At 46.3% G+C, this 25,533-nt stretch overlaps 1 protein-coding gene across 3 annotated transcripts in view; it reads left to right on the top strand.

The window, feature by feature from the left end:
• Positions 1–4,426: 4,426 nt before the first annotated feature.
• LOC137359978 (putative leucine-rich repeat-containing protein DDB_G0290503) overlaps positions 4,427–25,533 on the top strand; it is a 35,193-nt gene continuing 14,086 nt past the window's right edge. The window contains exons 1-2 of one of the 3 annotated variants that reach the window (XM_068025571.1): positions 4,427–4,707; positions 16,309–16,474. The gene's annotated coding sequence lies outside the window, so the exon portion shown is untranslated. Of the gene's footprint in view, positions 4,708–5,307; positions 5,480–16,303; positions 16,475–25,533 lie in introns of those variants that run through there. The other 2 variants (XM_068025570.1, XM_068025572.1) reach the window with 2 other exon arrangements.

Raw genomic sequence — 25,533 nt, 5'->3', positions numbered from 1 at the left:
ATCTGGAATGCACTGTCAGAGAGTGTGGTGGAGGCAGGTTCAGTGAGTGTTTAGGATCTGGAATGCACTGTCTGAGAGTGTGGTGGAGGCAGGTTCAGTGAGTGCTTAGGATCTGGAATGCACTGTCTGAGAGTGTGGTGGAGGCAGGTTCAGTGCGTGTTTAGGATCTGGAATGCATTGTCTGAGAGTGTGGTGGAGGCAGGTTCAGTGAGTGTTTAGGATCTGGAATGCACTGTCTGAGAGTGTGGTGGAGGCAGGTTCAGTGAGTGTTTAGGATCTGGAATGCACTGTCTGAGAGTGTGGTGGAGGCAGGTTCAGTGAGTGTTTAGGATCTGGAATGCACTGTCAGAGAGTGTGGTGGAGGCAGGTTCAATGAGTGTTTAGGATCTGGAATGCACTGTCTGAGAGTGTGGTGGAGGCATGTTCAGTGAGTGCTTAGGATCTGGAATGCACTGTCAGAGAGTGTGGTGGAGGCAGGTTCAGTGAGTGTTTAGGATCTGGAATGCACTGTCTGAGAGTGTGGTGGAGGCAGGTTCAGTGAGTGCTTAGGATCTGGAATGCACTGTCTGAGAGTGTGGTGGAGGCAGGTTCAGTGCGTGTTTAGGATCTGGAATGCATTGTCTGAGAGCGTGGTGGAGGCAGGTTCAGTGAGTGTTTAGGATCTGGAATGCACTGTCTGAGAGTGTGGTGGAGGCAGGTTCAGTGAGTGTTTAGGATCTGGAATGCACTGTCTGAGAGTGTGGTGGAGGCAGGTTCAGTGAGTGCTTAGGATCTGGAATGCACTGTCAGAGAGTGTGGTGGAGGCAGGTTCAATGAGTGTTTAGGATCTGGAATGCACTGTCTGAGAGTGTGGTGGAGGCAGGTTCAGTGAGTGTTTAGGATCTGGAATACACTGTCTGAGAGTGTGGTGGAGGCAGGTTCAGTGAGTGTTTAGGATCTGGAATGCACTGTCTGAGAGTGTGGTGGAGGCAGGTTCAGTGTGTGTTTAGGATCTGGAATGCACTGTCTGAGAGTGTGGTGGAGGCAGGTTCAGTGTGTGTTCAGGATCTGGAATGCACTGTCTGAGAGTGTGATGGAGGCAGGTTCAGTGAGTGTTTAGGATCTGGAATGCACTGTCTGAGAGTGTGGTGGAGGCAGGTTCAGTGAGTGTTTAGGATCTGGAATGCACTGTCTGAGAGTGTGGTGGAGGCAGGTTCAGTGATTGTTTAGGATCTGGAATGCACTGTCTGAGAGTGTGGTGGAGGCAGGTTCAGTGAGTGTTTAGGATCTGGAATGCACTGTCTGAGAGTGTGGTGGAAGCAGGTTCAGTGCGTGTTTAGGATCTGGAATGCACTGTCTGAGAGTGTGGTGGAGGCAGGTTCAGTGAGTGTTTAGGATCTGGAATGCACTGTCTGAGAGTGTGGTGGAGGCAGGTTCAGTGAGTGTTTAGGATCTGGAATGCACTGTCTGAGAGTGTGGTGGAGTCAGATTCAATCAAGGTTTTCATAACGGAATTGGATAATTATCTTAATAGAAAAAATTGCAGGTCTGTGGGGAAGATGCGGTGGAGTGGGACAAGGTGAGTTGCTCTTGCAGAAAGCCAGGACGGAAATGATGGTCCAAATGGCCTCATTCTGTGCTCTAACCATTTTTATGATTCAATATTTATTAAAATGGTGAAAATCTAGGAGCAGTGGGGTTCCAAAGAGATTTTGAATGCAAGTGCACAGATCAATAAAATGTAGCAGTCGGGTACAAAAAATAATGAGAGTCGAATGGAATGGTAGCCTTTCTAACTAGTGGGCTAGAATATAATGAGAAGTTATGCTACAGCTGTACAATGTTCTCATTTGCCCACATCAGGAGTACAAAGCCATATAGACCAGAAGGCCCCAGGCTTGACTGCCACTCTGGGCTCTGTTCACTCATCTCAAGAGATGTGACCCTGCAGTTTGCCTTTGGTTAAAGGATGAGAAGAATTACACAGTGTTTTCCTAAACTCTTCAGCTTTTTGTCCCTTATTCAGATACTGAGAATGAGGCTGCAAACGGTCTTCAAGAATCATGGTCACCATTTTCTATGGTTACAGAAAGCTCCAAATTTGGAAACTCTTGGATACAAGACACTCCATTTTTCATAAATTACCCCCGCCTTATCACTGTCTCTCTCTATCCCAGTTTTTTACCATATCCCTCAGTTCAACCTTCTCTCAATATTCCTCAATCCCAGTTTCTCCATATCTCTCAATCCCAGTTTCTCTCCATATCCCTCAATCCCAGTTTCTCCATATCCCTCAATCTCAGTTTCTCTCAACAAAGAACAAAGAACAAAGAACAAAGAACAGTACAGCACAGGAACAGGCCACTCGGCCCTCCAAGCCTGCGTCAATCGTTTTGCCTGCCTAAACTAAAACCTTCTGCACTTCCGGGGTCCGTATCGCTCGATTCCCATCCTATTCATGTATTTGTCAAGATGCCTCTTAAACGTCGCTATTGTACCTGCTTTCACCACCTCCCCTGGCAGCAAGTTCCAGACACTCACCACCCTCTGTGTAAAGAACTTGCCTCGCACATCCCCTCTAAACTTTGCCCATCGCACCTTAAACCTAATCCCCCTAGTAACTGACTCTTCCACCCTGGGAAAAAGCTTCTGACTATCCACTCTGTCTATGCCGCTCATAACTTTGTAAACCTCTATCATGTCGCCCCTCCACCTCCGTCGTTCCAGTGAAAACAATCCGAGTTTATCCAACCTCTCCTCATAGCTAATGCCCTCCAGACCAGGCAACATCCTGGTAAACCTCTTTTGTACCCTCTCCAAAGCCTCCACGTCCTTCTGGTAGTGTGGCGACCAGAATTGCACGCAATATTCTTAGTGTGGCCTAACTAAAGTTCTGTATAGCTGTAGCATGACTTGCCAATTTTTATACTCTGTGCCCCGACCGATGAAGGCAAGCATGCCGTATGCCTTCTTGACTACCTTATCCACCTGTGTTGCCACTTTCAGTGACCTGTGGACCTGTACGCCCAGATCTCTCTGCCTGTCAATACTCCGAAGGGTTGTGCCATTTACTGTATACTTCCCACCTGCATTAGACCTTCCAAAATGTATTACCTCACATTTGTCCGGATTAAACTCCATCTGTCATTTCTCCGCCCAAGTCTCCAACCGATCTATATCCTGCTGTATCCTCTGACAATCCTCATCATTATCCACAACTCCACCAAACTTGCTAATCAAACCAGCTGCATTTTCCTCCAAATCATTTATGTATACTATAAACAGCAAAGGTCCCAGCACTGATCCCTGCGGAACACTACTAGTCACAGCCCTCCATTCAGAAAAGCACCTTCCACTGCTACCCTCTGTCTTTTATGACTGAGCCAGTTCTGTATCCATCTTGCCAGCTCACCTCTGATCCCGTGTGACTTCACCTTTTGTACCAGTCTGCCATGAGGGACCTTGTCAAAGGCCCCCTCCATATCCTTCAGTCCCAGTTTCTCTCAATATCCTTCAATCTGACTTCCCCAGCCTAACATGAGGCTGTTGACCTATTAAGGTCCCAGTATAATGGGCAGGAGTTGTGCTCTCTTTCCAGCTGCCATATCAGATACAGCAGATGCACTGGTGCCAGGAGTGCACCTGGGGATTATTTAAAGGGGTGAATATTTTATTTGAGGGTCCTGTGCATCTTGTCAGGCCCACCTTCAATTATTGATCACAGCAGTGAGCATCTTCCCCAGTGGAAATGTGATCCATCAAAAACCTAAATGTCACTTAGATTTTTTAAAATCTAAAACCAGGAAAAACAATCAACTGTAAGACATAAATGTGTTTAGAATGATCCTGAATACATCATTTTTAATGTAAACATTCAATGTATCCCAGCAATCTGGAGACCTCCTAAAATTCACTCCCAATTTTGTCCTTTCAGTTTTTAAATTTCCTCAGTTTTTTATGTACTTTTCCCTCAATCGGAGGAGCAGCAATGTTAACTCCATGAAGTTTCAATGTCAAACCCTGTGCTCTCATGTTAGCTACTTTCTGGTTAGTTTGTTTGTTTCCTAGGCTGCTCTGTTTGCTGCGATATCTTCTCCCTTCTCATGTCTTTTGCGTTTCTTATTCTGAAAGTTCTCTGATACTGACACATCACTGGGATATTTGGGCAGTGAGACAGGAAATAACCATGTACCTGACTCAGTGTTCTGCTGATTCATCTCCAAAGAAAACCCATAGGCCAAGGCAACCAAACCCAGGATGGCTGTCTCAGAGTGACCAGCAACATCCAACCACACTGTTCCATTCTCTGCTGAGAAAAATCCACACCACAATTTGAATCCCTCCTGTTCCTTTTGGCAAGGCTCCCACAGTGAGATCACGGGCCAGACTGGGAGAGAGTAGCAAATTCCACTGATGGGCATGCTGGGAGATGTGTGTTAGCTGATAATGTCCCATTCTCAAGACTGGTCTCATTAGATTAACTACACTTTGAAAAATACTTCATTAGCTGTAAATGTCTGTTGGTCATGTAACTGCAAGTCTTTTTCTTTTACACAGTACAGAGTCGAGTGGGAGCCTGAGCCAGCTGTCTGTAAGAATAAGAGGGGAATTTAACAGGAATTCCATGAGCTTTTGTAGCTGAATGGAGAGCAATTGAAGAGAAGTGCTGGGAAGGAACACGAAACCCCTGCAGACCTGTCTCTAACCAGCACCACTGGGTTCCAGGAGGTAATATTGATTTGTATGTCTAATCGTGTAGATTTACACATCTGATTTGCTTGTAAGTTCTGTTCACATGGCTGTGGGTTCCCAACACGTTTTACAAACTCACTTCCAGAAACAAGACAATTAGTAGTTTTGATCTAATGGGGTCTTGGGACTGGGACGAGTGGGCTGTGGGGTTAGATTGTCACTCTCTGGAGTAGTTGGATGAAAGCTGCGTAATGGGGAAGGAGGAAAACTGCCAGATATTCTGCACCTCTTCGCAAAGCTTCCCTGGCCCTGACCCTGGCCCTGGCCCTGACCCTGGTTCTGATAGATCTGTAATCCCATTGTAACCTGGTATCCAGTTGCATCCTGTGCTATACAGGCTGTGTTGTACTCTTTCTCCCTGATATCTTCTTTACAGTGAAATTCCACTTCAGTCCAAAAGATATAAGAAAAGAAAAAATTAGTAGGGTATGAGATCAAATTTAATAACACTTTCAGAGATCTGGGACATGCACAGTGGCTAAAGGGGAGGGGGTGTGTTATATTGGAATATTGGGGTAGTGGGGAGGGCGTGGAGAAGGTGGGTACGTAAACACGTTGATTCTCCATCTGAATATAGATACAAGCAGTGGCAGGGAGTCAGTAGGAGACAGAGAGAGTGAGACTGTGGGAGTATCATCATTTTTCCGTCCTCACTGGATACAGGTGTGGTGCCGGAGGATTGGAGAACTGCTAACATTGTACCTCGGTTTAAAAAGGAGCGAAGAGTGGACTGACTAATTACAGGCCAGTAAGTCTAACTTCAGTAGTGGGAAGATTATTGGAATCTATTCTGAGAGACAAGATAAACTGTCACTTGGAAAGGCACAGGTTAATCAAGGATAGTCAGCATGGATTTGTTCAGGGAAGATCTTGTTTGACCAACTTAATTGAATTTTTGGGGAGGTAACAAGGAAGATAGATGAGGGTAGTGCAGTTGAAGTGGTCTACATGGATTTTAGCAAGGCTTTTGACAAGTTTCCACATGGCAGACTGGTTAAAAGATTAAAATCCCATGGGATCCAGGGAAATGCAGCAAGGTGGATACAAAATTGGCTCAGTGGCAGGAAACAAAAGATAATTGTTGACGGGTGTTTTAGTGACTGGAAGTAAGGCACTGCAATGCCCTGTTGCATAGCGTTATATGTGAGGTAAAGGTCTGCAAAAGAAACCCGACAGAGACCGAATGCTAGACCCGGAAGTGCAACCCGTCCCAACCCGTACCCAACACATGGGTCCTGTTGGGGTCGGGTCAGGTAGCAGGCCTGTACTGATGCACAGGCCTGCTACCTGACCCGACCCTGACAGGACCCGACGACATGCGTCTGGTTCGGATCGGGTCGCACCTCTGGGTCCAGCATACGGGCTCGGTCGGGTTTCCTTTACAGACCTTTAACTGGAGGGCTGTTTCCAGTGGCGTTCCACAGGGCTCAGTACTGAGTCCCCTGCTTTTCGTGGTCCATATTAGAATTTGGATGTAAATGTAGGGGGCATGAGTAATAAGTTTGCGGATGACACTGAGATTGGCCATGTGGTAGATAGCGAGGAGGATAGCTGTAGCTGCAGGAAGATATTGATGGTCTGGTCAGATGGGCAGAAATGTGGCAAATGGAATTCAACCTGGAGAAGTGTGAGGTGATGCATTTGGGAGGTCAAACGAGGCAAAGGAATACAAGATTAATGGGAAAATACTGAGAAGTGTAGAGGAAGTGAGGGACCTTGGAGTGAATGTCCACAGATCCCTGAAGGTAGCAGGAGAGGTTGATAAGGTGGTTAAAAAGGCATATGGAATCCTTTCCTTTATTAGTCGAGGTGTAGAATATAAGAGCAGGGAGGTTATGCTGGAACTGTATAACTCATTAGTTAGGCCACAACTTGAGTACTGTGTGCAGTTCTGGTCACCTCGTTACAGAAAGGATGTAATTGCACTAGAGAGGGTACAGCGGAGATTTGTGAGGATGTTTTCAGGACTGGAAAAATGCAGCTATGAGGAAAGATTGGATAGGCTGGGGTTGTTCTCCTTGGAACAGAGAAGGCTGAGGGGAGATCTGATTGAAATGTACAAAATTGTGAAGGGCCTGGATAGAGTGGAGGTGAAGGGTCTATTCACCTTAGCAGAGAGGTCAGTGATGAGGGGGCATAGATTGAAAGTGATTGGTAGAAAAATTAGAGGGGAGATAAGGAAAAACACTGCCTGAAAGGGTAGGTAAGGTACAGACCCTCAACTCATTCAAAAGGAGTCTGGATATACACCTCAAGTACTGTAATCTGCAGGGCTACGGACCAAATGCTGGAAGGTGGGATTAGAATAGGTGGATCGTTTTTCGACCGACACAGACACGATGGGCCAAGTGGCCTCTTTCTGTGTTAAACTTTCTATGATTCAGTGACAGAGCAGAGTGAGTCTGAGCATCGGGAGCAAGGTAAAAAAAAATTAAAGTATTATCAATACCAGTGGGGTAAGTATAACAGCAAGTGAGTTAGTAGTAAGAGTATTCGCACAGAGCAGGTCTGGAGACTGTAATCAAAATTAATAGTTAAGCAAGCTACTAAACAGATTTTAAAAGAGGAAATAGGGTTTTTTTTTCAGATCATGGATGAACAGCTGAGACCATTGCTGCAATTCCTGTACCATGTGGGAACTTCAGGACACTTCCTATGTCTTGGGGGACCAGGTGTGTTGGAAGCATTTCCATCTGCTCCAGATTGAGCTCAGGATTTCCGAGCTTGAGTAGCAATTCAAGTCACTGCGGAGCATCAGGGAGCAGGAGAGTTTCCTGGATTGTATATTCCAGCAGGTGGTCACCCCACAGGCAGTAGGAGTTCAGGATAGTAGGTGGGTGGCCATCCGGAAGAGTAGGAAGAGGCAGGAAGTGCAGGAGTCTTTGGGGTATATGCCACTCTCAATCTGGTACCGAGCTTTAGAGATTGCTGGGAGTAGCGACACCTTGAAGGAGTGCAGTCCAGACCAGGGCACCACTGGGCAAGGGACTGTACAGGAGGGAACAGCAAAGAGTAGAAATGCAGTCGTTATAGGAGATTCCATAGTAACAGGGTAAGATAGGGATTTCTGTAACCGTCATTGTGAGTCCACATTGGTGTGTAGCCTCCCTGGTGTCAGGGTAAAGGACATCATGGAGAAGGAGCAGAATATTCTGCAGGGGAAGGGAGTGAGCCAGAAGTTGTGGTACACATTGGTGCCAACGACATAGAGAGAGCAGGTATTGAGGTCCGACAGTCAGATTTCCTGGAGCTAGGGAAGAAGTTAAAAAGTAGGACCTCGGAGGTAGTAATCGCTGGATTACTCCCAGTGCCACGTGCTAGCGAGAGTAGAAATAGGAAGCTAGGGAGGATCAATGTATAGCTTGAAGCACGGTACAGGAGGGAGGGCTTCAGATTCTTGGGGCATTGGAACCAGTTCTGGGGCAGAAGCAACTATTCAACATGGACGGGTTGCACCTCAACAGGACTGGGACCAATGGGAGGTTCACGAGTGTGGTTGGGGTGGGTTTAAACTAAATTGGCAGGGAGATGGGCACCAACATATAGAAGTAGTAAAGAGGAATAAGGTGCATAAAGTGTGAGTGTTGGAGAGTACTAGAGGAGAATGTAGTACCACATTAAATAGGAGCACATTAAGAAGGACTATGAGGAATACAAAGACAGGTTTAGCATGGTGCTATTGAGGGACGTTAATTCATCAAATATCAATTTGGGCAATGTCAGAGTAAAGGGTAAGGAGGGGAAAGAATTTCTGAAATGTGTTCAGGAGAACGTCATGTTCTCGGTCCAACTAGAAAGGAAGCATTGCTGGATCTGGTGCTGGGAAATGAGGTGGACCAAGTGTCTGTGGGAGAGCACTTGGGCAAGAGTGATCATTGTATCATAAGGTTTAGATTAGAAATGGAGAAGAGCAATGAACAATTGAAAGTAGAACTTTGAAATTGGAAGAGGGTTAATTCCAATGGGATGAGAGGGGATCTAGCCAGGGTTAAATAGAACCAAAGACTGACTGGAAAAATGGTAGCAGAACAATGGGTGATCTTTAAGGAGAAGATGCTTCAGGTACAGGTTAGGTACATTCCAACAAGGATGAAAAGTGGGTAAACCAAAGACAGAGCTCCTTGGATGATGAGGGAGATTGAGAAAAAGAGGGTATATGTTGCATGTCAGGGGGAATAGTTCAAGTGAGAACCAGACGAAATACAAGAAGAAGGGAAGTAAAGAGGAAAATAAGGTTGGTAAAGAGAGAATATGAGAATAGAATGGCTGTTAAGATAAAAATTAACCCAAAAATCTTCTACCAGTATGTAAATAGTAAGCAGGTGGTAAGATGTGGGTGTGGCCTATTAGGGACAAAGCGGATGATATGTGCTTAGAGGCACAGGACAAGGCAAGAATATTTAATGAGTACTTTGTATCGGTGTTTCGTAAGGAAGAGGATGGTGACAAAAATATTGGTAGAGTTAAGATTGTGGAGGTAATGGATGGGGTAAAAAATGACAGGCAGGATATACTGGAAAAACTGGCTCTGCTTAGAGTGGATAAGTCCCCTGGTCCGGATGACCTGCATCCCTGCTTTCTAAAGGAAGTGGGAGTGGAGATAGCCGAAGGGCTTTCCATAATCTTCCAATCTTCGCTAGATACAAGGGAGGTGCCAGAAGATTGGAGAGTGGCAAATGTGACCCTCTTATTCAAGAAAGGGTGTAAGGACAGTCCTAGTAACTACAGGCCGGTTAAACTAAAGTAGTTTAACATCAGCGGTGGGTAAGGTTTTGAGGAGCAATAATCTGGGAAAAAATCAACAGGCACTTGGAGAGGTTTGAGTTAATTAAGGAGCGTCAGAATGGATTTGTAAAAAGGCAGATCATGTTTGGTCAATTTAATTGAACAGCTTGATGAAGTAACAGAGAAGGTTGATGAAAGGAATGGGTGGATGTTGTCTATATGGATTTTAAAAAGCGTTTGACAAACCACATAAAAGGCTGGTTAACAAAATTGAGGCTCATGGAATAGGAGGGTCAGTGTCCAATTGGCTTAAGAACAGAAAACAGTGAGTCGTGGTAAATGGTTGTTTTTCTGACTGGAGGATGGTAGACAGTGGTGTTGCCCAAGGGTCAGTACTGGGACCACTCTTTTTTTTGATATATATAGGAATGACTTCGATATTGGAATACAGAGTAAAATTTCAAAATTTGACGAGGATACCAAACTTAGAGATGTGTCAGACAGTGAGGATGATACCAATCGACTGCAGCAGGACATCGATAGGCTAGCAGAATGGGCAGAAAAGTGGCGAGGGAATTTAATATAGAGAAGTGTGAGGTGATACATTTTGGCAGAAGGGATAGGGAGAGGCAATATATACTCAATGGTACAGTTCTAAAGAGAATGCAGGAAGAGAGTTTTCTGAGGTTTCATGTGCATAGATCTTAAGAATATAACAGCATATGAATTAGGAGCAGGAGTAGGCCATTTGGCCCCTCGAGCCTGCTCTGCCATTCTATAAGATCATGGCTGATCTGATTGTGGCTTTAACTCTACTTTCCTGTCTGCCCCCCACCACCACACCCTAACCGCACCCCCCCCCCCCACCCCACATAACCTTTGACTCCCTTGTGGATCAAAACTCTAACTCCGCCTTGAATATATTCAATGACCCAGCCTCCACTGCTCTCTGGGGAAGAGAATTCCAAAGATTAACAACCCTCTGAGAGAAAAAACTCCTCATCTGCTTCTTAAAATGCGGACCTCTTATTTTGAAACTGTGCCCTGTAGTCCGAGATTCCCCCATGAGGGGAAATATCCTCTCAGCATCTACCCTGTAAAGCCCCCTCGGAATATTATATGTTTTGGATCTGGAATGCACTGTCTGAGAGTGTGGTGGAGGCAGGTTCAGTGAGTGTTTAGGATCTGGAATGCACTGTCTGAGAGTGTGGTGGAGGCAGGTTCAGTGAGTGTTTAGGATCTGGAATGCTCTGCCTGAGAGTGTGGTGGAGGCAGGTTCAGTGAGGGTTTAGGATCTGGAATGCTCTGTCTGAGAGTGTGGTGGAGGCAGGTTCAGTGAGTGTTTAGGATCTGGAATACACTGTCTGAGAGTGTGGTGGAGGCAGGTTCAGTGAGCGTTTAGGATCTGGAATGCACTGTCTGAGAGTGTGGTGGAGGCAGGTTCAGTGAGTGTTTAGGATCTGGAATGCACTGTCTGAGAGTGTGGTGGAGGCAGGTTCAGTGAGTGTTTAGGATCTGGAATGCTCTGCCTGAGAGTGTGGTGGAGGCAGGTTCAGTGAGTGTTTAGGATCTGGAATGCACTGTCTGAGAGAGTGGTGGAGGCAGGTTCAGTGAGTGTTTAGGATCTGGAATGCACTGTCTGAGAGTGTGGTGGAGGCAGGTTCAGTGAGTGTTTAGGATCTGGAATGCACTGTCTGAGAGTGTGGTGGAGGCAGGTTCAGTGAGTGTTTAGGATCTGGAATGCACTGTCTGAGAGTGTGGTGGAGGTAGGTTCAGTGAGTGTTTAGGATCTGGAATGCACTGTATGAGAGAGTGGTGGAGGCAGGTTCAGTGAGTGTTTAGGATCTGGAATGCACTGTCTGAGAGTGTGGTGGAGGCAGGTTCAGTGAGTGTTTAGGATCTGAAATGCACTGTCTGAGAGTGTGGTGGAGGCAGGTTCAGTGAGTGTTTAGGATCTGGAATGCACTGTCTGAGAGTGTGGTGGAGGCAGGTTCAGTGAGTGTTTAGGATCTGGAATGCTCTGCCTGAGAGTGTGGTGGAGGCAGGTTCAGTGAGTGTTTAGGATCTGGAATGCACTGTCTGAGAGTGTGGTGGAGGCAGGTTCAGTGAGTGTTTAGGATCTGGAGTGCACTGCCTGAGAGTGTGGTGGAGGCAGGTTCAGTGAGTGTTTAGGATCTGGAATGCACTGTCTGAGAGTGTGGTGGAGGTAGGTTCAGTGAGTGTTTAGGATCTGGAATACACTGTCTGAGAGTGTGGTGGAGGCAGGTTCAGTGAGTGTTTAGGATCTGGAATGCACTGTCTGAGAGTGTGGTGGAGGCAGGTTCAGTGAGTGTTTAGGATCTGGAACGCACTGTCTGAGAGTGTGGTGGAGGCAGGTTCAGTGAGTGTTTAGGATCTGGAGTGCACTGCCTGAGAGTGTGGTGGAGGCAGGTTCAGTGAGTGTTTAGGATCTGGAATGCACTGTCTGAGAGTGTGGTGGAGGTAGGTTCAGTGAGTGTTTAGGATCTGGAATACACTGTCTGAGAGTGTGGTGGAGGCAGGTTCAGTGAGTGTTTAGGATCTGGAATGCACTGTCTGAGAGTGTGGTGGAGGCAGGTTCAGTGAGTGTTTAGGATCTGGAATGCACTGTCTGAGAGTGTGGTGGAGGCAGGTTCAGTGAGTGTTTAGGATCTGGAACGCACTGTCTGAGAGTGTGGTGGAGGCAGGTTCAGTGAGTGTTTAGGATCTGGAGTGCACTGCCTGAGAGTGTGGTGGAGGCAGGTTCAGTGAGTGTTTAGGATCTGGAATGCACTGTCTGAGAGTGTGGTGGAGGTAGGTTCAGTGAGTGTTTAGGATCTGGAACGCACTGTCTGAGAGTGTGGTGGAGGCAGGTTCAGTGAGTGTTTAGGATCGGGAATGCACTGTCTGAGAGTGTGGTGGAGGCAGGTTCAGTGAGTGTTTAGGATCTGGAATGCACTGTCTGAGAGTGTGGTGGAGGCAGGTTCAGCGAGTGTTTAGGATCTGGAATGCAATGTCTGAGAGTGTGGTGGAGGCAGGTTCAGTGTGTGTTTAGGATCTGGAATGCACTGTCTGAGAGTGTGGTGGAGGCAGGTTCAGTGAGTGTTTAGGATCTGGAATGCACTGTCTGAGAGTGTGGTGGAGGCAGGTTCAGTGAGTGTTTAGGATCTGGAATGCTCTGCCTGAGAGTGTGGTGGAGGCAGGTTCAGTGAGTGTTGAGGATCTGGAATGCTCTGCCTGAGAGTGTGGTGGAGGCAGGTTCAGTGAGTGTTTAGGATCTGGAATGCACTGTCTGAGAGTGTGGTGGAGGTAGGTTCAGTGAGTGTTTAGGATCTGGAATGCACTGTCTGAGAGTGTGGTGGAGGTAGGTTCAGTGAGTGTTTAGGATCTGGAATGCACTGTCTGAGAGTGTGGTGGAGGCAGGTTCAGTGAGTGTTTAGGATCTGGAATGCACTGTCTGAGAGTGTGGTGGAGGCAGGTTCAGTGAGTGTTTAGGATCTGGAATGCACTGTCTGAGAGTGTGGTGGAGGCAGGTTCAGTGAGTGTTTAGGATCTGGAATGCACTGTCTGAGAGAGTGGTGGAGGCAGGTTCAGTGAGTGTTTAGGATCTGGAATGCACTGTCTGAGAGTGTGGTGGAGGCAGGTTCAGTGAGTGTTTAGGATCTGGAATGCTCTGTCTGAGAGTGTGGTGGAGGCAGGTTCAGTGAGTGTTTAGGATCTGGAATGCACTGTCTGAGAGTGTGGTGGAGGTAGGTTCAGTGAGTGTTTAGGATCTGGAATGCACTGTCTGAGAGTGTGGTGGAAGCAGGTTCAGTGAGTGTTTAGGATCTGGAATGCACTGTCTGAGAGTGTGGTGGAGTCAGGTTCAATCAAGGTTTTCATAACGGAATTGGATAATTATCTTAATAGAAAAAATTGCAGGTCTGTGGGGAAGACGCGGTGGAGTGGGACAAGGTGAGTTGCTCTTGCAGAAAGCCAGGACGGAAATGATGGTCCAAATGGCCTCATTCTGTGCTCTAACCATTTTTATGATTCAATATTTATTAAAATGGTGAAAATCTAGGAGCAGTGGGGTTCCAAAGAGATTTTGAATGCAATTGCACAGATCAATAAAATGTAGCAGTCGGGTACAAAAAATAATGAGAGTCGAATGGAATGGTAGCCTTTCTAACTAGTGGGCTAGAATATAATGAGAAGTTATGCTACAGCTGTACAAAGTTCTCGTTCGACCACATCAGGAGTACAAAGCCATATAGACCAGAAGGCCCCAGGCTTGACTGCCACTCTGGGCTCTGTTCACTCATCTCAAGAGATGTGACCCTGCAATTTGCCTTTGGTTAAAGGATGAGAAGAATTACACAGTGTTTTCCTAAACTCTTCAGCTTTTTGTCCCTTATTCAGATACTGAGAATGAGGCTGCAAACGGTCTTCAAGAATCATGGTCACCATTTTCTATGGTTACAGAAAGCTTCAAATTTGGAAACTCTTGGATACAAGACACTCCATTTTTCATAGATTACCCCCGCCTTATCACTGTCTCTCTCTATCCCAGTTTCTTACCATATCCCTCAGTTCAACCTTCTCTCAATATTCCTCAATCCCAGTTTCTCTCAACAAAGAACAAAGAACAAAGAACAGTGCAGCACAGGAACAGGCCACTCGGCCCTCCAAGCCTGCGTCAATCGTTTTGCCTGCCTAAACTAAAACCTTCTGCACTTCCGGGGTCCATATCCCTCTATTCCCTCCTATTCATGTATTTGTCAAGATGCCTCTTAAACGTCGCTATTGTACCTGCTTCCACCACCTCCCCCGGCAGCAAGTTCCAGGCACTCACCACCCTCTGTGTAAAGAACTTGCCTTGCACATCCCCTCTAAACTTTGCCCCTTGCACCTTAAACCTATGTCCCCTCATAACTGACTCTTCCACCCTGGGAAAAAGCTTCTGACTATCCACTCTGTCCATGCCATTCATAACTTTGTAAACCTCTATCATGTCGCCCCTCCACCTCCGTCGTTCCAGTGAAAACAATCCGAGTTTATCCAACCTCTCCTCATAGCTAATGCCCTCCAGACCAGGCAACATCCTGGTAAACCTCTTCTGTACCCTCTCCAAAGCCTCCACATCCTTTTGGTAGTGTGGCGACCAGAATTGCACGCAATATTCTAAGTGTGGCCTAACTAAAGTTCTGTACAGCTGCAGCATGACTTGCCAATTTTTATACTCTATGCCCCGACCAATTAGGGCAAGCATGCCGTATGCCTTCTTGACTACCTTATCCACCTGAATTGCCACTTTCAGTGACCTGTGGACCTGTACGCCCAGATCTCTCTGCCTGTCAATACTCCTAAGGGTTCTGCCATTTACTGTATACTTCCCACCTGCATTAGACCTTCCAAAATGTATTACCTCACATTTGTCCGGATTAAACTCCATCTGTCATTTCTCCGCCCAAGTCTCCAACCGATCTATATCCTGCTGTATCCTCTGACAATCCTCATCATTATCCACAACTCCACCAAACTTGCTAATCAAACCAGCTGCATTTTCCTCCAAATCATTTATGTATACTATAAACAGCAAAGGTCCCAGCACTGATCCCTGCGGAACACTACTAGTCACAGCCCTCCATTCAGAAAAGCACCTTACACTGCTACCCTCTGTCTTTTATGACTGAGCCAGTTCTGTATCCATCTTGCCAGCTCACCTCTGATCCCGTGTGACTTCACCTTTTGTACCAGTCTGCCATGAGGGACCTTGTCAAAGGCCCCCTCCATATTCTTCAATCCCAGTTTCTCTCAATATCCTTCAATCTGACTTCCCCAGCCTAACATGAGGCTGTTGACCTATTAAGGTCCCAGTATAATGGGCAGGAGTTGTGCTCTCTTTCCAGCTGCCATATCAGATACAGCAGATGCACTGGTGCCAGGAGTGCACCTGGGGATTATTTAAAGGGGTGAATATTTTATTTGAGGGTCCTGTGCATCTTGTCAGGCCCACCTTCAATTATTGATCACAGCAGTGAGCATCTTCCCCAGTGGAAATGTGATCCATCAAAAACCTAAATGTCACTTAGATTTTTTAAAATCTAAAACCAGGAAAAACAATCAACTGTAAGACATAAATGTGTTTAGAATGATCCTGAATACATCATTTTTAATGTAAACATTCAATGTATCCCAGCAATCTGGAGACCTCCTAAAATTCACTCCCAATTTTGTCCTTTCAGTTTTTAAATTTCCTCAGTTTTTTATGTACTTTTCCCTCAATCGGAGGAGCAGCAATGTTAACTCCATGAAGTTTCAATGTCAAACCCTGTGCTCTCATGTTAGCTACTTTCTGGTTAGTTTGTTTGTTTCCTAGGCTGCTCTGTTTGCTGCGATATCTTCTCCCTTCTCATGTCTTTTGCGTTTCTTATTCTGAAAGTTCTCTGATACTGACACATCACTGGGATATTTGGGCAGTGAGACAGGAAATAACCATGTACCTGACTCAGTGTTCTGCTGATTCATCTCTAAAGAAAACCCATAGGCCAAGGCAACCAAACCCAGGATGGCTGTCTCAGAGTGACCAGCAACATCCAACCACACTGTTCCATTCTCTGCTGAGAAAAATCCACACCACAATTTGAATCCCTCCTGTTCCTTTTGGCAAGGCTCCCACAGTGAGATCACGGGCCAGACTGGGAGAGAGTAGCAAATTCCACTGATGGGCATGCTGGGAGATGTGTGTTAGCTGATAATGTCCCATTCTCAAGACTGGTCTCATTAGATTAACTACACTTTGAAAAATACTTCATTAGCTGTAAATGTCTGTTGGTCATGTAACTGCAAGTCTTTTTCTTTTACACAGTACAGAGTCGAGTGGGAGCCTGAGCCAGCTGTCTGTAAGAATAAGAGGGGAATTTAACAGGAATTCCATGAGCTTTTGTAGCTGAATGGAGAGCAATTGAAGAGAAGTGCTGGGAAGGAACACGAAACCCCTGCAGACCTGTCTCTAACCAGCACCACTGGGTTCCAGGAGGTAATATTGATTTGTATGTCTAATCGTGTAGATTTACACATCTGATTTGCTTGTAAGTTCTGTTCACATGGCTGTGGGTTCCCAACACGTTTTACAAACTCACTTCCAGAAACAAGACAATTAGTAGTTTTGATCTAATGGGGTCTTGGGACTGGGACGAGTGGGCTGTGGGGTTAGATTGTCACTCTCTGGAGTAGTTGGATGAAAGCTGCGTAATGGGGAAGGAGGAAAACTGCCAGATATTCTGCACCTCTTCGCAAAGCTTCCCTGGCCCTGACCCTGGCCCTGGTTCTGATAGATCTGTAATCCCATTGTAACCTGGTATCCAGCTGCATCCTGTGCTATACAGGCTGTGTTGTACTCTTTCTCCCTGATATCTTCTTTACAGTGAAATTCCACTTCAGTCCAAAAGATATAAGAAAAGAAAAAATTAGTAGGGTATGAGATCAAATTTAATAACACTTTCAGAGATCTGGGACATGCACAGTGGCTAAAGGGGAGGGGGTGTGTTATATTGGAATATTGGGGTAGTGGGGAGGGCGTGGAGAAGGTGGGTACGTAAACACGTTGATTCTCCATCTGAATATAGATACAAGCAGTGGCAGGGAGTCAGTAGGAGACAGAGAGAGTGAGACTGTGGGAGTATCATCATTTTTCCGTCCTCACTGGATACAGGTGTGGTGCCGGAGGATTGGAGAACTGCTAACATTGTACCTCGGTTTAAAAAGGAGCGAAGAGTGGACTGACTAATTACAGGCCAGTAAGTCTAACTTCAGTAGTGGGAACAAAAACAAGAAATGCTGGATTCACTCAGCAGGTCTGGCAGCATCTGTGGAAAGAGAAGCAGAGTTAACGTTTCGGGTCAGTGACCCTTCTTCGGAACTGACAAATAGTCAGTAGTGGGAAGATTATTGGAATCTATTCTGAGAGACAAGATAAACTGTCACTTGGAAAGGCACAGGTTAATCAAGGATAGTCAGCATGGATTTGTTCAGGGAAGATCTTGTTTGACCAACTTAATTGAATTTTTGGGGAGGTAACAAGGAAGATAGATGAGGGTAGTGCAGTTGAAGTGGTCTACATGGATTTTAGCAAGGCTTTTGACAAGTTTCCACATGGCAGACTGGTTAAAAGATTAAAATCCCATGGGATCCAGGGAAATGCAGCAAGGTGGATACAAAATTGGCTCAGTGGCAGGAAACAAAAGATAATTGTTGACGGGTGTTTTAGTGACTGGAAGTAAGGCACTGCAATGCCCTGTTGCATAGCGTTATATGTGAGGTAAAAGTTTGCAAAAGAAACCCGACAGAGACCGAATGCTAGACCCGGAAGTGCAACCCGTCCCAACCCGTACCCAACACATGGGTCCTGTTGGGGTCGGGTCAGGTAGCAGGCCTGTACTGATGCACAGGCCTGCTACCTGACCCGACCCTGACAGGACCCGACGACATGCGTCTGGTTCGGATCGGGTCGCACCTCTGGGTCCAGCATACGGGCTCGGTCGGGTTTCCTTTACAGACCTTTAACTGGAGGGCTGTTTCCAGTGGCGTTCCACAGGGCTCAGTACTGAGTCCCCTGCTTTTCGTGGTCCATATTAGAATTTGGATGTAAATGTAGGGGGCATGAGTAATAAGTTTGCGGATGACACTGAGATTGGCCATGTGGTAGATAGCGAGGAGGATAGCTGTAGCTGCAGGAAGATATTGATGGTCTGGTCAGATGGGCAGAAATGTGGCAAATGGAATTCAACTTGGAGAAGTGTGAGGTGATGCATTTGGGAGGTCAAACGAGGCAAAGGAATACACGATTAATGGGAAAATACTGAGAAGTGTAGAGGAAGTGAGGGACCTTGGAGTGAATGTCCACAGATCCCTGAAGGTAGCAGGAGAGGTTGATAAGGTGGTTAAAAAGGCATATGGAATCCTTTCCTTTATTAGTCGAGGTGTAGAATATAAGAGCAGGGAGGTTATGCTGGAACTGTATAACTCATTAGTTAGGCCACAACTTGAGTACTGTGTGCAGTTCTGGTCACCTCGTTACAGAAAGGATGTAATTGCACTAGAGAGGGTACAGCGGAGATTTGTGAGGATGTTTTCAGGACTGGAAAAATGCAGCTATGAGGAAAGATTGGATAGGCTGGGGTTGTTCTCCTTGGAACAGAGAAGGCTGAGGGGAGATCTGATTGAAATGTACAAAATTGTGAAGGGCCTGGATAGAGTGGAGGTGAAGGGTCTATTCACCTTAGCAGAGAGGTCAGTGATGAGGGGGCATAGATTGAAAGTGATTGGTAGAAAAATTAGAGGGGAGATAAGGAAAAACACTGCCTGAAAGGGTAGGTAAGGTACAGACCCTCAACTCATTCAAAAGGAGTCTGGATATACACCTCAAGTGCTGTAATCTGCAGGGCTACGGACCAAATGCTGGAAGGTGGGATTAGAATAGGTGGATCGTTTTTCGGCCGACACAGACACGATGGGCCAAGTGGCCTCTTTCTGTGTTAAACTTTCTATGATTCAGTGACAGAGCAGAGTGAGTCTGAGCATCGGGAGCAAGGTAAAAAAAAATTAAAGTATTATCAATACCAGTGGGGTAAGTATAACAGCAAGTGAGTTAGTAGTAAGAGTATTCGCACAGAGCAGGTCTGGAGACTGTAATCAAAATTAATAGTTAAGCAAGCTACTAAACAGATTTTAAAAGAGGAAATAGGGTTTTTTTTTCAGATCATGGATGGAAAGCTGAGACCATTGCTGCAATTCCTGTACCATGTGGGAACTTCAGGACACTTCCTATGTCTTGGGGGACCAGGTGTGTTGGAAGCATTTCCATCTGCTCCAGATTGAGCTCAGGATTTCCGAGCTTGAGTAGCAATTCAAGTCACTGCGGAGCATCAGGGAGCAGGAGAGTTTCCTGGATTGTATATTCCAGCAGGTGGTCACCCCACAGGCAGTAGGAGTTCAGGATAGTAGGTGGGTGGCCATCCGGAAGAGTAGGAAGAGGCAGGAAGTGCAGGAGTCTTTGGGGTATATGCCACTCTCAATCTGGTACCGAGCTTTAGAGATTGCTGGGAGTAGCGACACCTTGAAGGAGTGCAGTCCAGACCAGGGCACCACTGGGCAAGGGACTGTACAGGAGGGAACAGCAAAGAGTAGAAATGCAGTCGTTATAGGAGATTCCATAGTAACAGGGTAAGATAGGGATTTCTGTAACCGTCATTGTGAGTCCACATTGGTGTGTAGCCTCCCTGGTGTCAGGGTAAAGGACATCATGGAGAAGGAGCAGAATATTCTGCAGGGGAAGGGAGTGAGCCAGAAGTTGTGGTACACATTGGTGCCAACGACATAGAGAGAGCAGGTATTGAGGTCCGACAGTCAGATTTCCTGGAGCTAGGGAAGAAGTTAAAAAGTAGGACCTCGGAGGTAGTAATCGCTGGATTACTCCCAGTGCCACGTGCTAGCGAGAGTAGAAATAGGAAGCTAGGGAGGATCAATGTATAGCTTGAAGCACGGTACAGGAGGGAGGGCTTCAGATTCTTGGGGCATTGGAACCAGTTCTGGGGCAGAAGCAACTATTCAACATGGACGGGTTGCACCTCAACAGGACTGGGACCAATGGGAGGTTCACGAGTGTGGTTGGGGTGGGTTTAAACTAAATTGGCAGGGAGATGGGCACCAACATATAGAAGTAGTAAAGAGGAATAAGGTGCATAAAGTGTGAGTGTTGGAGAGTACTAGAGGAGAATGTAGTACCACATTAAATAGGAGCACATTAAGAAGGACTATGAGGAATACAAAGACAGGTTTAGCATGGTGCTATTGAGGGACGTTAATTCATCAAATATCAATTTGGGCAATGTCAGAGTAAAGGGTAAGGAGGGGAAAGAATTTCTGAAATGTGTTCAGGAGAACGTCATGTTCTCGGTCCAACTAGAAAGGAAGCATTGCTGGATCTGGTGCTGGGAAATGAGGTGGACCAAGTGTCTGTGGGAGAGCACTTGGGCAAGAGTGATTATTGTATCATAAGGTTTAGATTAGAAATGGAGAAGAGCAATGAACAATTGAAAGTAGAACTTTGAAATTGGAAGAGGGTTAATTCCAATGGGATGAGAGGGGATCTAGCCAGGGTTAAATAGAACCAAAGACTGACTGGAAAAATGGTAGCATAACAATGGGTGATCTTTAAGGAGAAGATGCTTCAGGTACAGGTTAGGTACATTCCAACAAGGATGAAAAGTGGGTAAACCAAAGACAGAGCTCCTTGGATGATGAGGGAGATTGAGAAAAAGAGGGTATATGTTGCATGTCAGGGGGAATAGTTCAAGTGAGAACCAGACGAAATACAAGAAGAAGGGAAGTAAAGAGGAAAATAAGGTTGGTAAAGAGAGAATATGAGAATAGAATGGCTGTTAAGATAAAAATTAACCCAAAAATCTTCTACCAGTATGTAAATAGTAAGCAGGTGGTAAGATGTGGGTGTGGCCTATTAGGGACAAAGCGGATGATATGTGCTTAGAGGCACAGGACAAGGCAAGAATATTTAATGAGTACTTTGTATCGGTGTTTCGTAAGGAAGAGGATGGTGACAAAAATATTGGTAGAGTTGAGATTGTGGAGGTAATGGATGGGGTAAAAAATGACAGGCAGGATATACTGGAAAAACTGGCTCTGCTTAGAGTGGATAAGTCCCCTGGTCCGGATGACCTGCATCCCTGCTTTCTAAAGGAAGTGGGAGTGGAGATAGCCGAAGGGCTTTCCATAATCTTCCAATCTTCGCTAGATACAAGGGAGGTGCCAGAGGATTGGAGAGTGGCAAATGTGACCCTCTTATTCAAGAAAGGGTGTAAGGACAGTCCTAGTAACTACAGGCCGGTTAAACTAAAGTAGTTTAACATCAGCGGTGGGTAAGGTTTTGAGGAGCAATAATCTGGGAAAAAATCAACAGGCACTTGGAGAGGTTTGAGTTAATTAAGGAGCGTCAGAATGGATTTGTAAAAAGGCAGATCATGTTTGGTCAATTTAATTGAACAGTTTGATGAGGGAACAGAGAAGGTTGATGAAAGGAATGGTGGATGTTGTCTATATGGATTTTAAAAAGCGTTTGACAAACCACATAAAAGGCTGGTTAACAAAATTGAGGCTCATGGAATAGGAGGGTCAGTGTCCAATTGGCTTAAGAACAGAAAACAGTGAGCCGTGGTAAATGGTTGTTTTTCAGACTGGAGGATGGTAGACAGTGGTGTTGCCCAAGGGTCAGTACTGGGACCACTCTTTTTTTTGATATATATAGGAATGACTTCGATATTGGAATACAGAGTAAAATTTCAAAATTTGACGAGGATACCAAACTTAGAGATGTGTCAGACAGTGAGGATGATACCAATCGACTGCAGCAGGACATCGATAGGCTAGCAGAATGGGCAGAAAAGTGGCGAGGGAATTTAATATAGAGAAGTGTGAGGTGATGCATTTTGGCAGAAGGGATAGGGAGAGGCAATATATACTCAATGGTACAGTTCTAAAGAGAATGCAGGAAGAGAGTTTTCTGAGGTTTCATGTGCATAGATCTTAAGAATATAACAGCATATGAATTAGGAGCAGGAGTAGGCCATTTGGCCCCTCGAGCCTGCTCTGCCATTCTATAAGATCATGGCTGATCTGATTGTGGCTTTAACTCTACTTTCCTGTCTGCCCCCCACCAGCACACCCTAACCGCACCCCCCCCCCCACCCCACATAACCTTTGACTCCCTTGTGGATCAAAACTCTAACTCCGCCTTGAATATATTCAATGACCCAGCCTCCACTGCTCTCTGGGGATGAGAATTCCAAAGATTAACAACCCTCTGAGAGAAAAAACTCCTCATCTGCTTCTTAAAAGGCGGACCTCTTATTTTGAAACTGTGCCCTGTAGTCCGAGATTCCCCCATGAGGGGAAATATCCTCTCAGCATCTACCCTGTCAAGCCCCCTCGGAATATTATATGTTTTGGATCTGGAATGCACTGTCTGAGAGTGTGGTGGAGGCAGGTTCAGTGAGTGGTTAGCATCTGGAATACACTGTCTGAGAGTGTGGTGGAGGCAGGTTCAGTGTGTGTTTAGGATCTGGAATGCACTGTCTGAGAGTGTGGTGGAGGCAGGTTCAGTGAGTGGTTAGCATCTGGAATGCTCTGCCTGAGAGTGTGGTGGAGGCAGGTTCAGTGAGTGTTTAGGATCTGGAATGCACTGTCTGAGAGTGTGGTGGAGGCAGGTTCAGTGTGTGTTTAGGATCTGGAATGCACTGTCTGAGAGTGTGGTGGAGGCAGGTTCAGTGAGTGTTTAGGATCTGGAATACACTGTCTGAGAGTGTGGTGGAGGCAGGTTCAGTGAGTGTTTAGGATCTGGAATACACTGTCTGAGAGTGTGGTGGAGGCAGGTTCAGTGAGTGTTTAGGATCAGGAATGCACTGTCTGAGAGTGTGGTGGAGGGAGGTTCAGTGAGTGTTTAGGATCTGGAATGCTCTGCCTGAGAGTGTGGTGGAGGCAGGTTCAGTGAGTGTTTAGGATCTGGAATGCACTGTCTGAGAGTGTGGTGGAAGCAGGTTCAGTGAGTGTTTAGGATCTGGAATACACTGTCTGAGAGTGTGGTGGAGGCAGGTTCAGTGAGTGTTTAGGATCTGGAATACACTGTCCGAGAGTGTGGTGGAGGCAGGTTCAGTGAGCGTTTAGGATCTGGAATGCACTGTCTGAGAGTGTGGTGGAGGCAGGTTCAGTGAGCGTTTAGGATCTGGAATGCACTGTCTGAGAGTGTGGTGGAGGCAGGTTCAGTGAGTGTTTAGGATCTGGAATACACTGTCTGAGAGTGTGGTGGAGGCAGGTTCAGTGAGTGTTTAGGATCTGGAATACACTGTCCGAGAGTGTGGTGGAGGCAGGTTCAGTGAGCGTTTAGGATCTGGAATGCACTGTCTGAGAGTGTGGTGGAGGCAGGTTCAGTGAGCGTTTAGGATCTGGAATGCACTGTCTGAGAGTGTGGTGGAGGCAGGTTCAGTGAGTGTTTAGGATCTGGAATACACTGTCTGAGAGTGTGGTGGAGGCAGGTTCAGTGAGCGTTTAGGATCTGGAATACACTGTCCGAGAGTGTGGTGGAGGCAGGTTCAGTGAGCGTTTAGGATCTGGAATGCACTGTCTGAGAGTGTGGTGGAGGCAGGTTCAGTGAGCGTTTAGGATCTGGAATGCACTGTCTGAGAGTGTGGTGGAGGCAGGTTCAGTGAGTGTTTAGGATCTGGAATACACTGTCTGAGAGTGTGGTGGAGGCAGGTTCAGTGAGTGTTTAGGATCTGGAATACACTGTCTGAGAGTGTGGTGGAGGCAGGTTCAGTGAGTGTTTAGGATCTGGAATGCACTGTCTGAGAGTGTGGTGGAAGCAGGTTCAGTGAGTGTTTAGGATCTGGAATGCAATGTCTGAGAGTGTGGTGGAGGCAGGTTCAGTGAGTGTTTAGGATCTGGAATGCACTGTCTGAGAGTGTGGTGGAGGCAGGTTCAGTGCGTGTTTAGGATCTGGAATGCTCTGCCTGAGAGTGTGGTGGAGGCAGGTTCAGTGAGTGTTTAGGATCTGGAATGCACTGTCTGAGAGTGTGGTGGAGGCAGGTTCAGTGCGTGTTTAGGATCTGGAATGCTCTGCCTGAGAGTGTGGTGGAGGTAGGTTCAGTGAGTGTTTAGGATCTGGAATGCACTGTCTGAGAGTGTGGTGGAGGCAGGTTCAGTGTGTGTTTAGGATCTGGAATGCACTGTCTGAGAGTGTGGTGGAGGCAGGTTCAGTGAGTGTTTAGGATCTGGAATGCACTGTCTGAGAGTGTGGTGGAGGCAGGTTCAGTGCGTGTTTAGGATCTGGAATGCTCTGCCTGAGAGTGTGGTGGAGGTAGGTTCAGTGAGTGTTTAGGATCTGGAATGCACTGTCTGAGAGTGTGGTGGAGGCAGGTTCAGTGAGTGTTTAGGATCTGGAATGCACTGTCTGAGAGTGTGGTGGAGGCAGGTTCAGTGAGTGTTTAGGATCTGGAATGCACTGTCTGAGAGTGTGGTGGAGGCAGGTTCAGCGAGTGTTTAGGATCTGCAATGCACTGTCTGAGAGTGTGGTGGAGGCAGGTTCAGTGAGTGTTTAGGATCTGGAATGCACTGTCTGAGAGTGTGGTGGAGGCAGGTTCAGTGAGTGTTTAGGATCTGGAATGCACTGTCTGAGAGTGTGGTGGAGGCAGGTTCAGTGAGTGTTTAGGATCTGGAATGCACTGTCTGAGAGTGTGGTGGAGGCAGGTTCAGTGAGTGTTTAGGATCTGGAATGCACTGTCTGAGAGTGTGGTGGAGGCAGGTTCAGTGAGTGTTTAGGATCTGGAATGCACTGTCTGAGAGTGTGGTGGAGGCAGGTTCAGTGAGTGTTTAGGATCTGGAATGCACTGTCTGAGAGTGTGGTGGAGGCAGGTTCAGTGAGTGTTTAGGATCTGCAATGCACTGTCTGAGAGTGTGGTGGAGTCAGATTCAATCAAGGTTTTCATAACGGAATTGGATAATTATCTTAATAGAAAAAATTGCAGGTCTGTGGGGAAGATGCGGTGGAGTGGGACAAGGTGAGTTGCTCTTGCAGAAAGCCAGGACGGAAATGATGGTCCAAATGGCCTCATTCTGTGCTCTAACCATTTTTATGATTCAATATTTATTAAAATGGTGAAAATCTAGGAGCAGTGGGGTTCCAAAGAGATTTTGAATGCAATTGCACAGATCAATAAAATGTAGCAGTCGGGTACAAAAAATAATGACAGTCGAATGGAATGGTAGCCTTTCTAACTAGTGGGCTAGAATATAATGAGGTTATGCTACAGCTGTACAAAGTTCTCGTTTGCCCACATCAGGAGTACAAAGCCATATAGACCAGAAGGCCCCAGGCTTGACTGCCACTCTGGGCTCTGTTCACTCATCTCAAGAGATGTGACCCTGCAATTTGCCTTTGGTTAAAGGATGAGAAGAATTACACAGTGTTTTCCTAAACTCTTCAGCTTTTTGTCCCTTATTCAGATACTGAGAATGAGGCTGCAAACGGTC

The sequence above is a fragment of the Heterodontus francisci genome, unplaced genomic scaffold, assembly GCF_036365525.1.
Source record: "Heterodontus francisci isolate sHetFra1 unplaced genomic scaffold, sHetFra1.hap1 HAP1_SCAFFOLD_410, whole genome shotgun sequence".
Classification (NCBI taxonomy): Eukaryota; Metazoa; Chordata; class Chondrichthyes; order Heterodontiformes; family Heterodontidae; genus Heterodontus; species Heterodontus francisci.
Note: the sequence above shows the minus strand (reverse complement) of the source record. Positions and strands in the feature narration are given on the sequence as shown.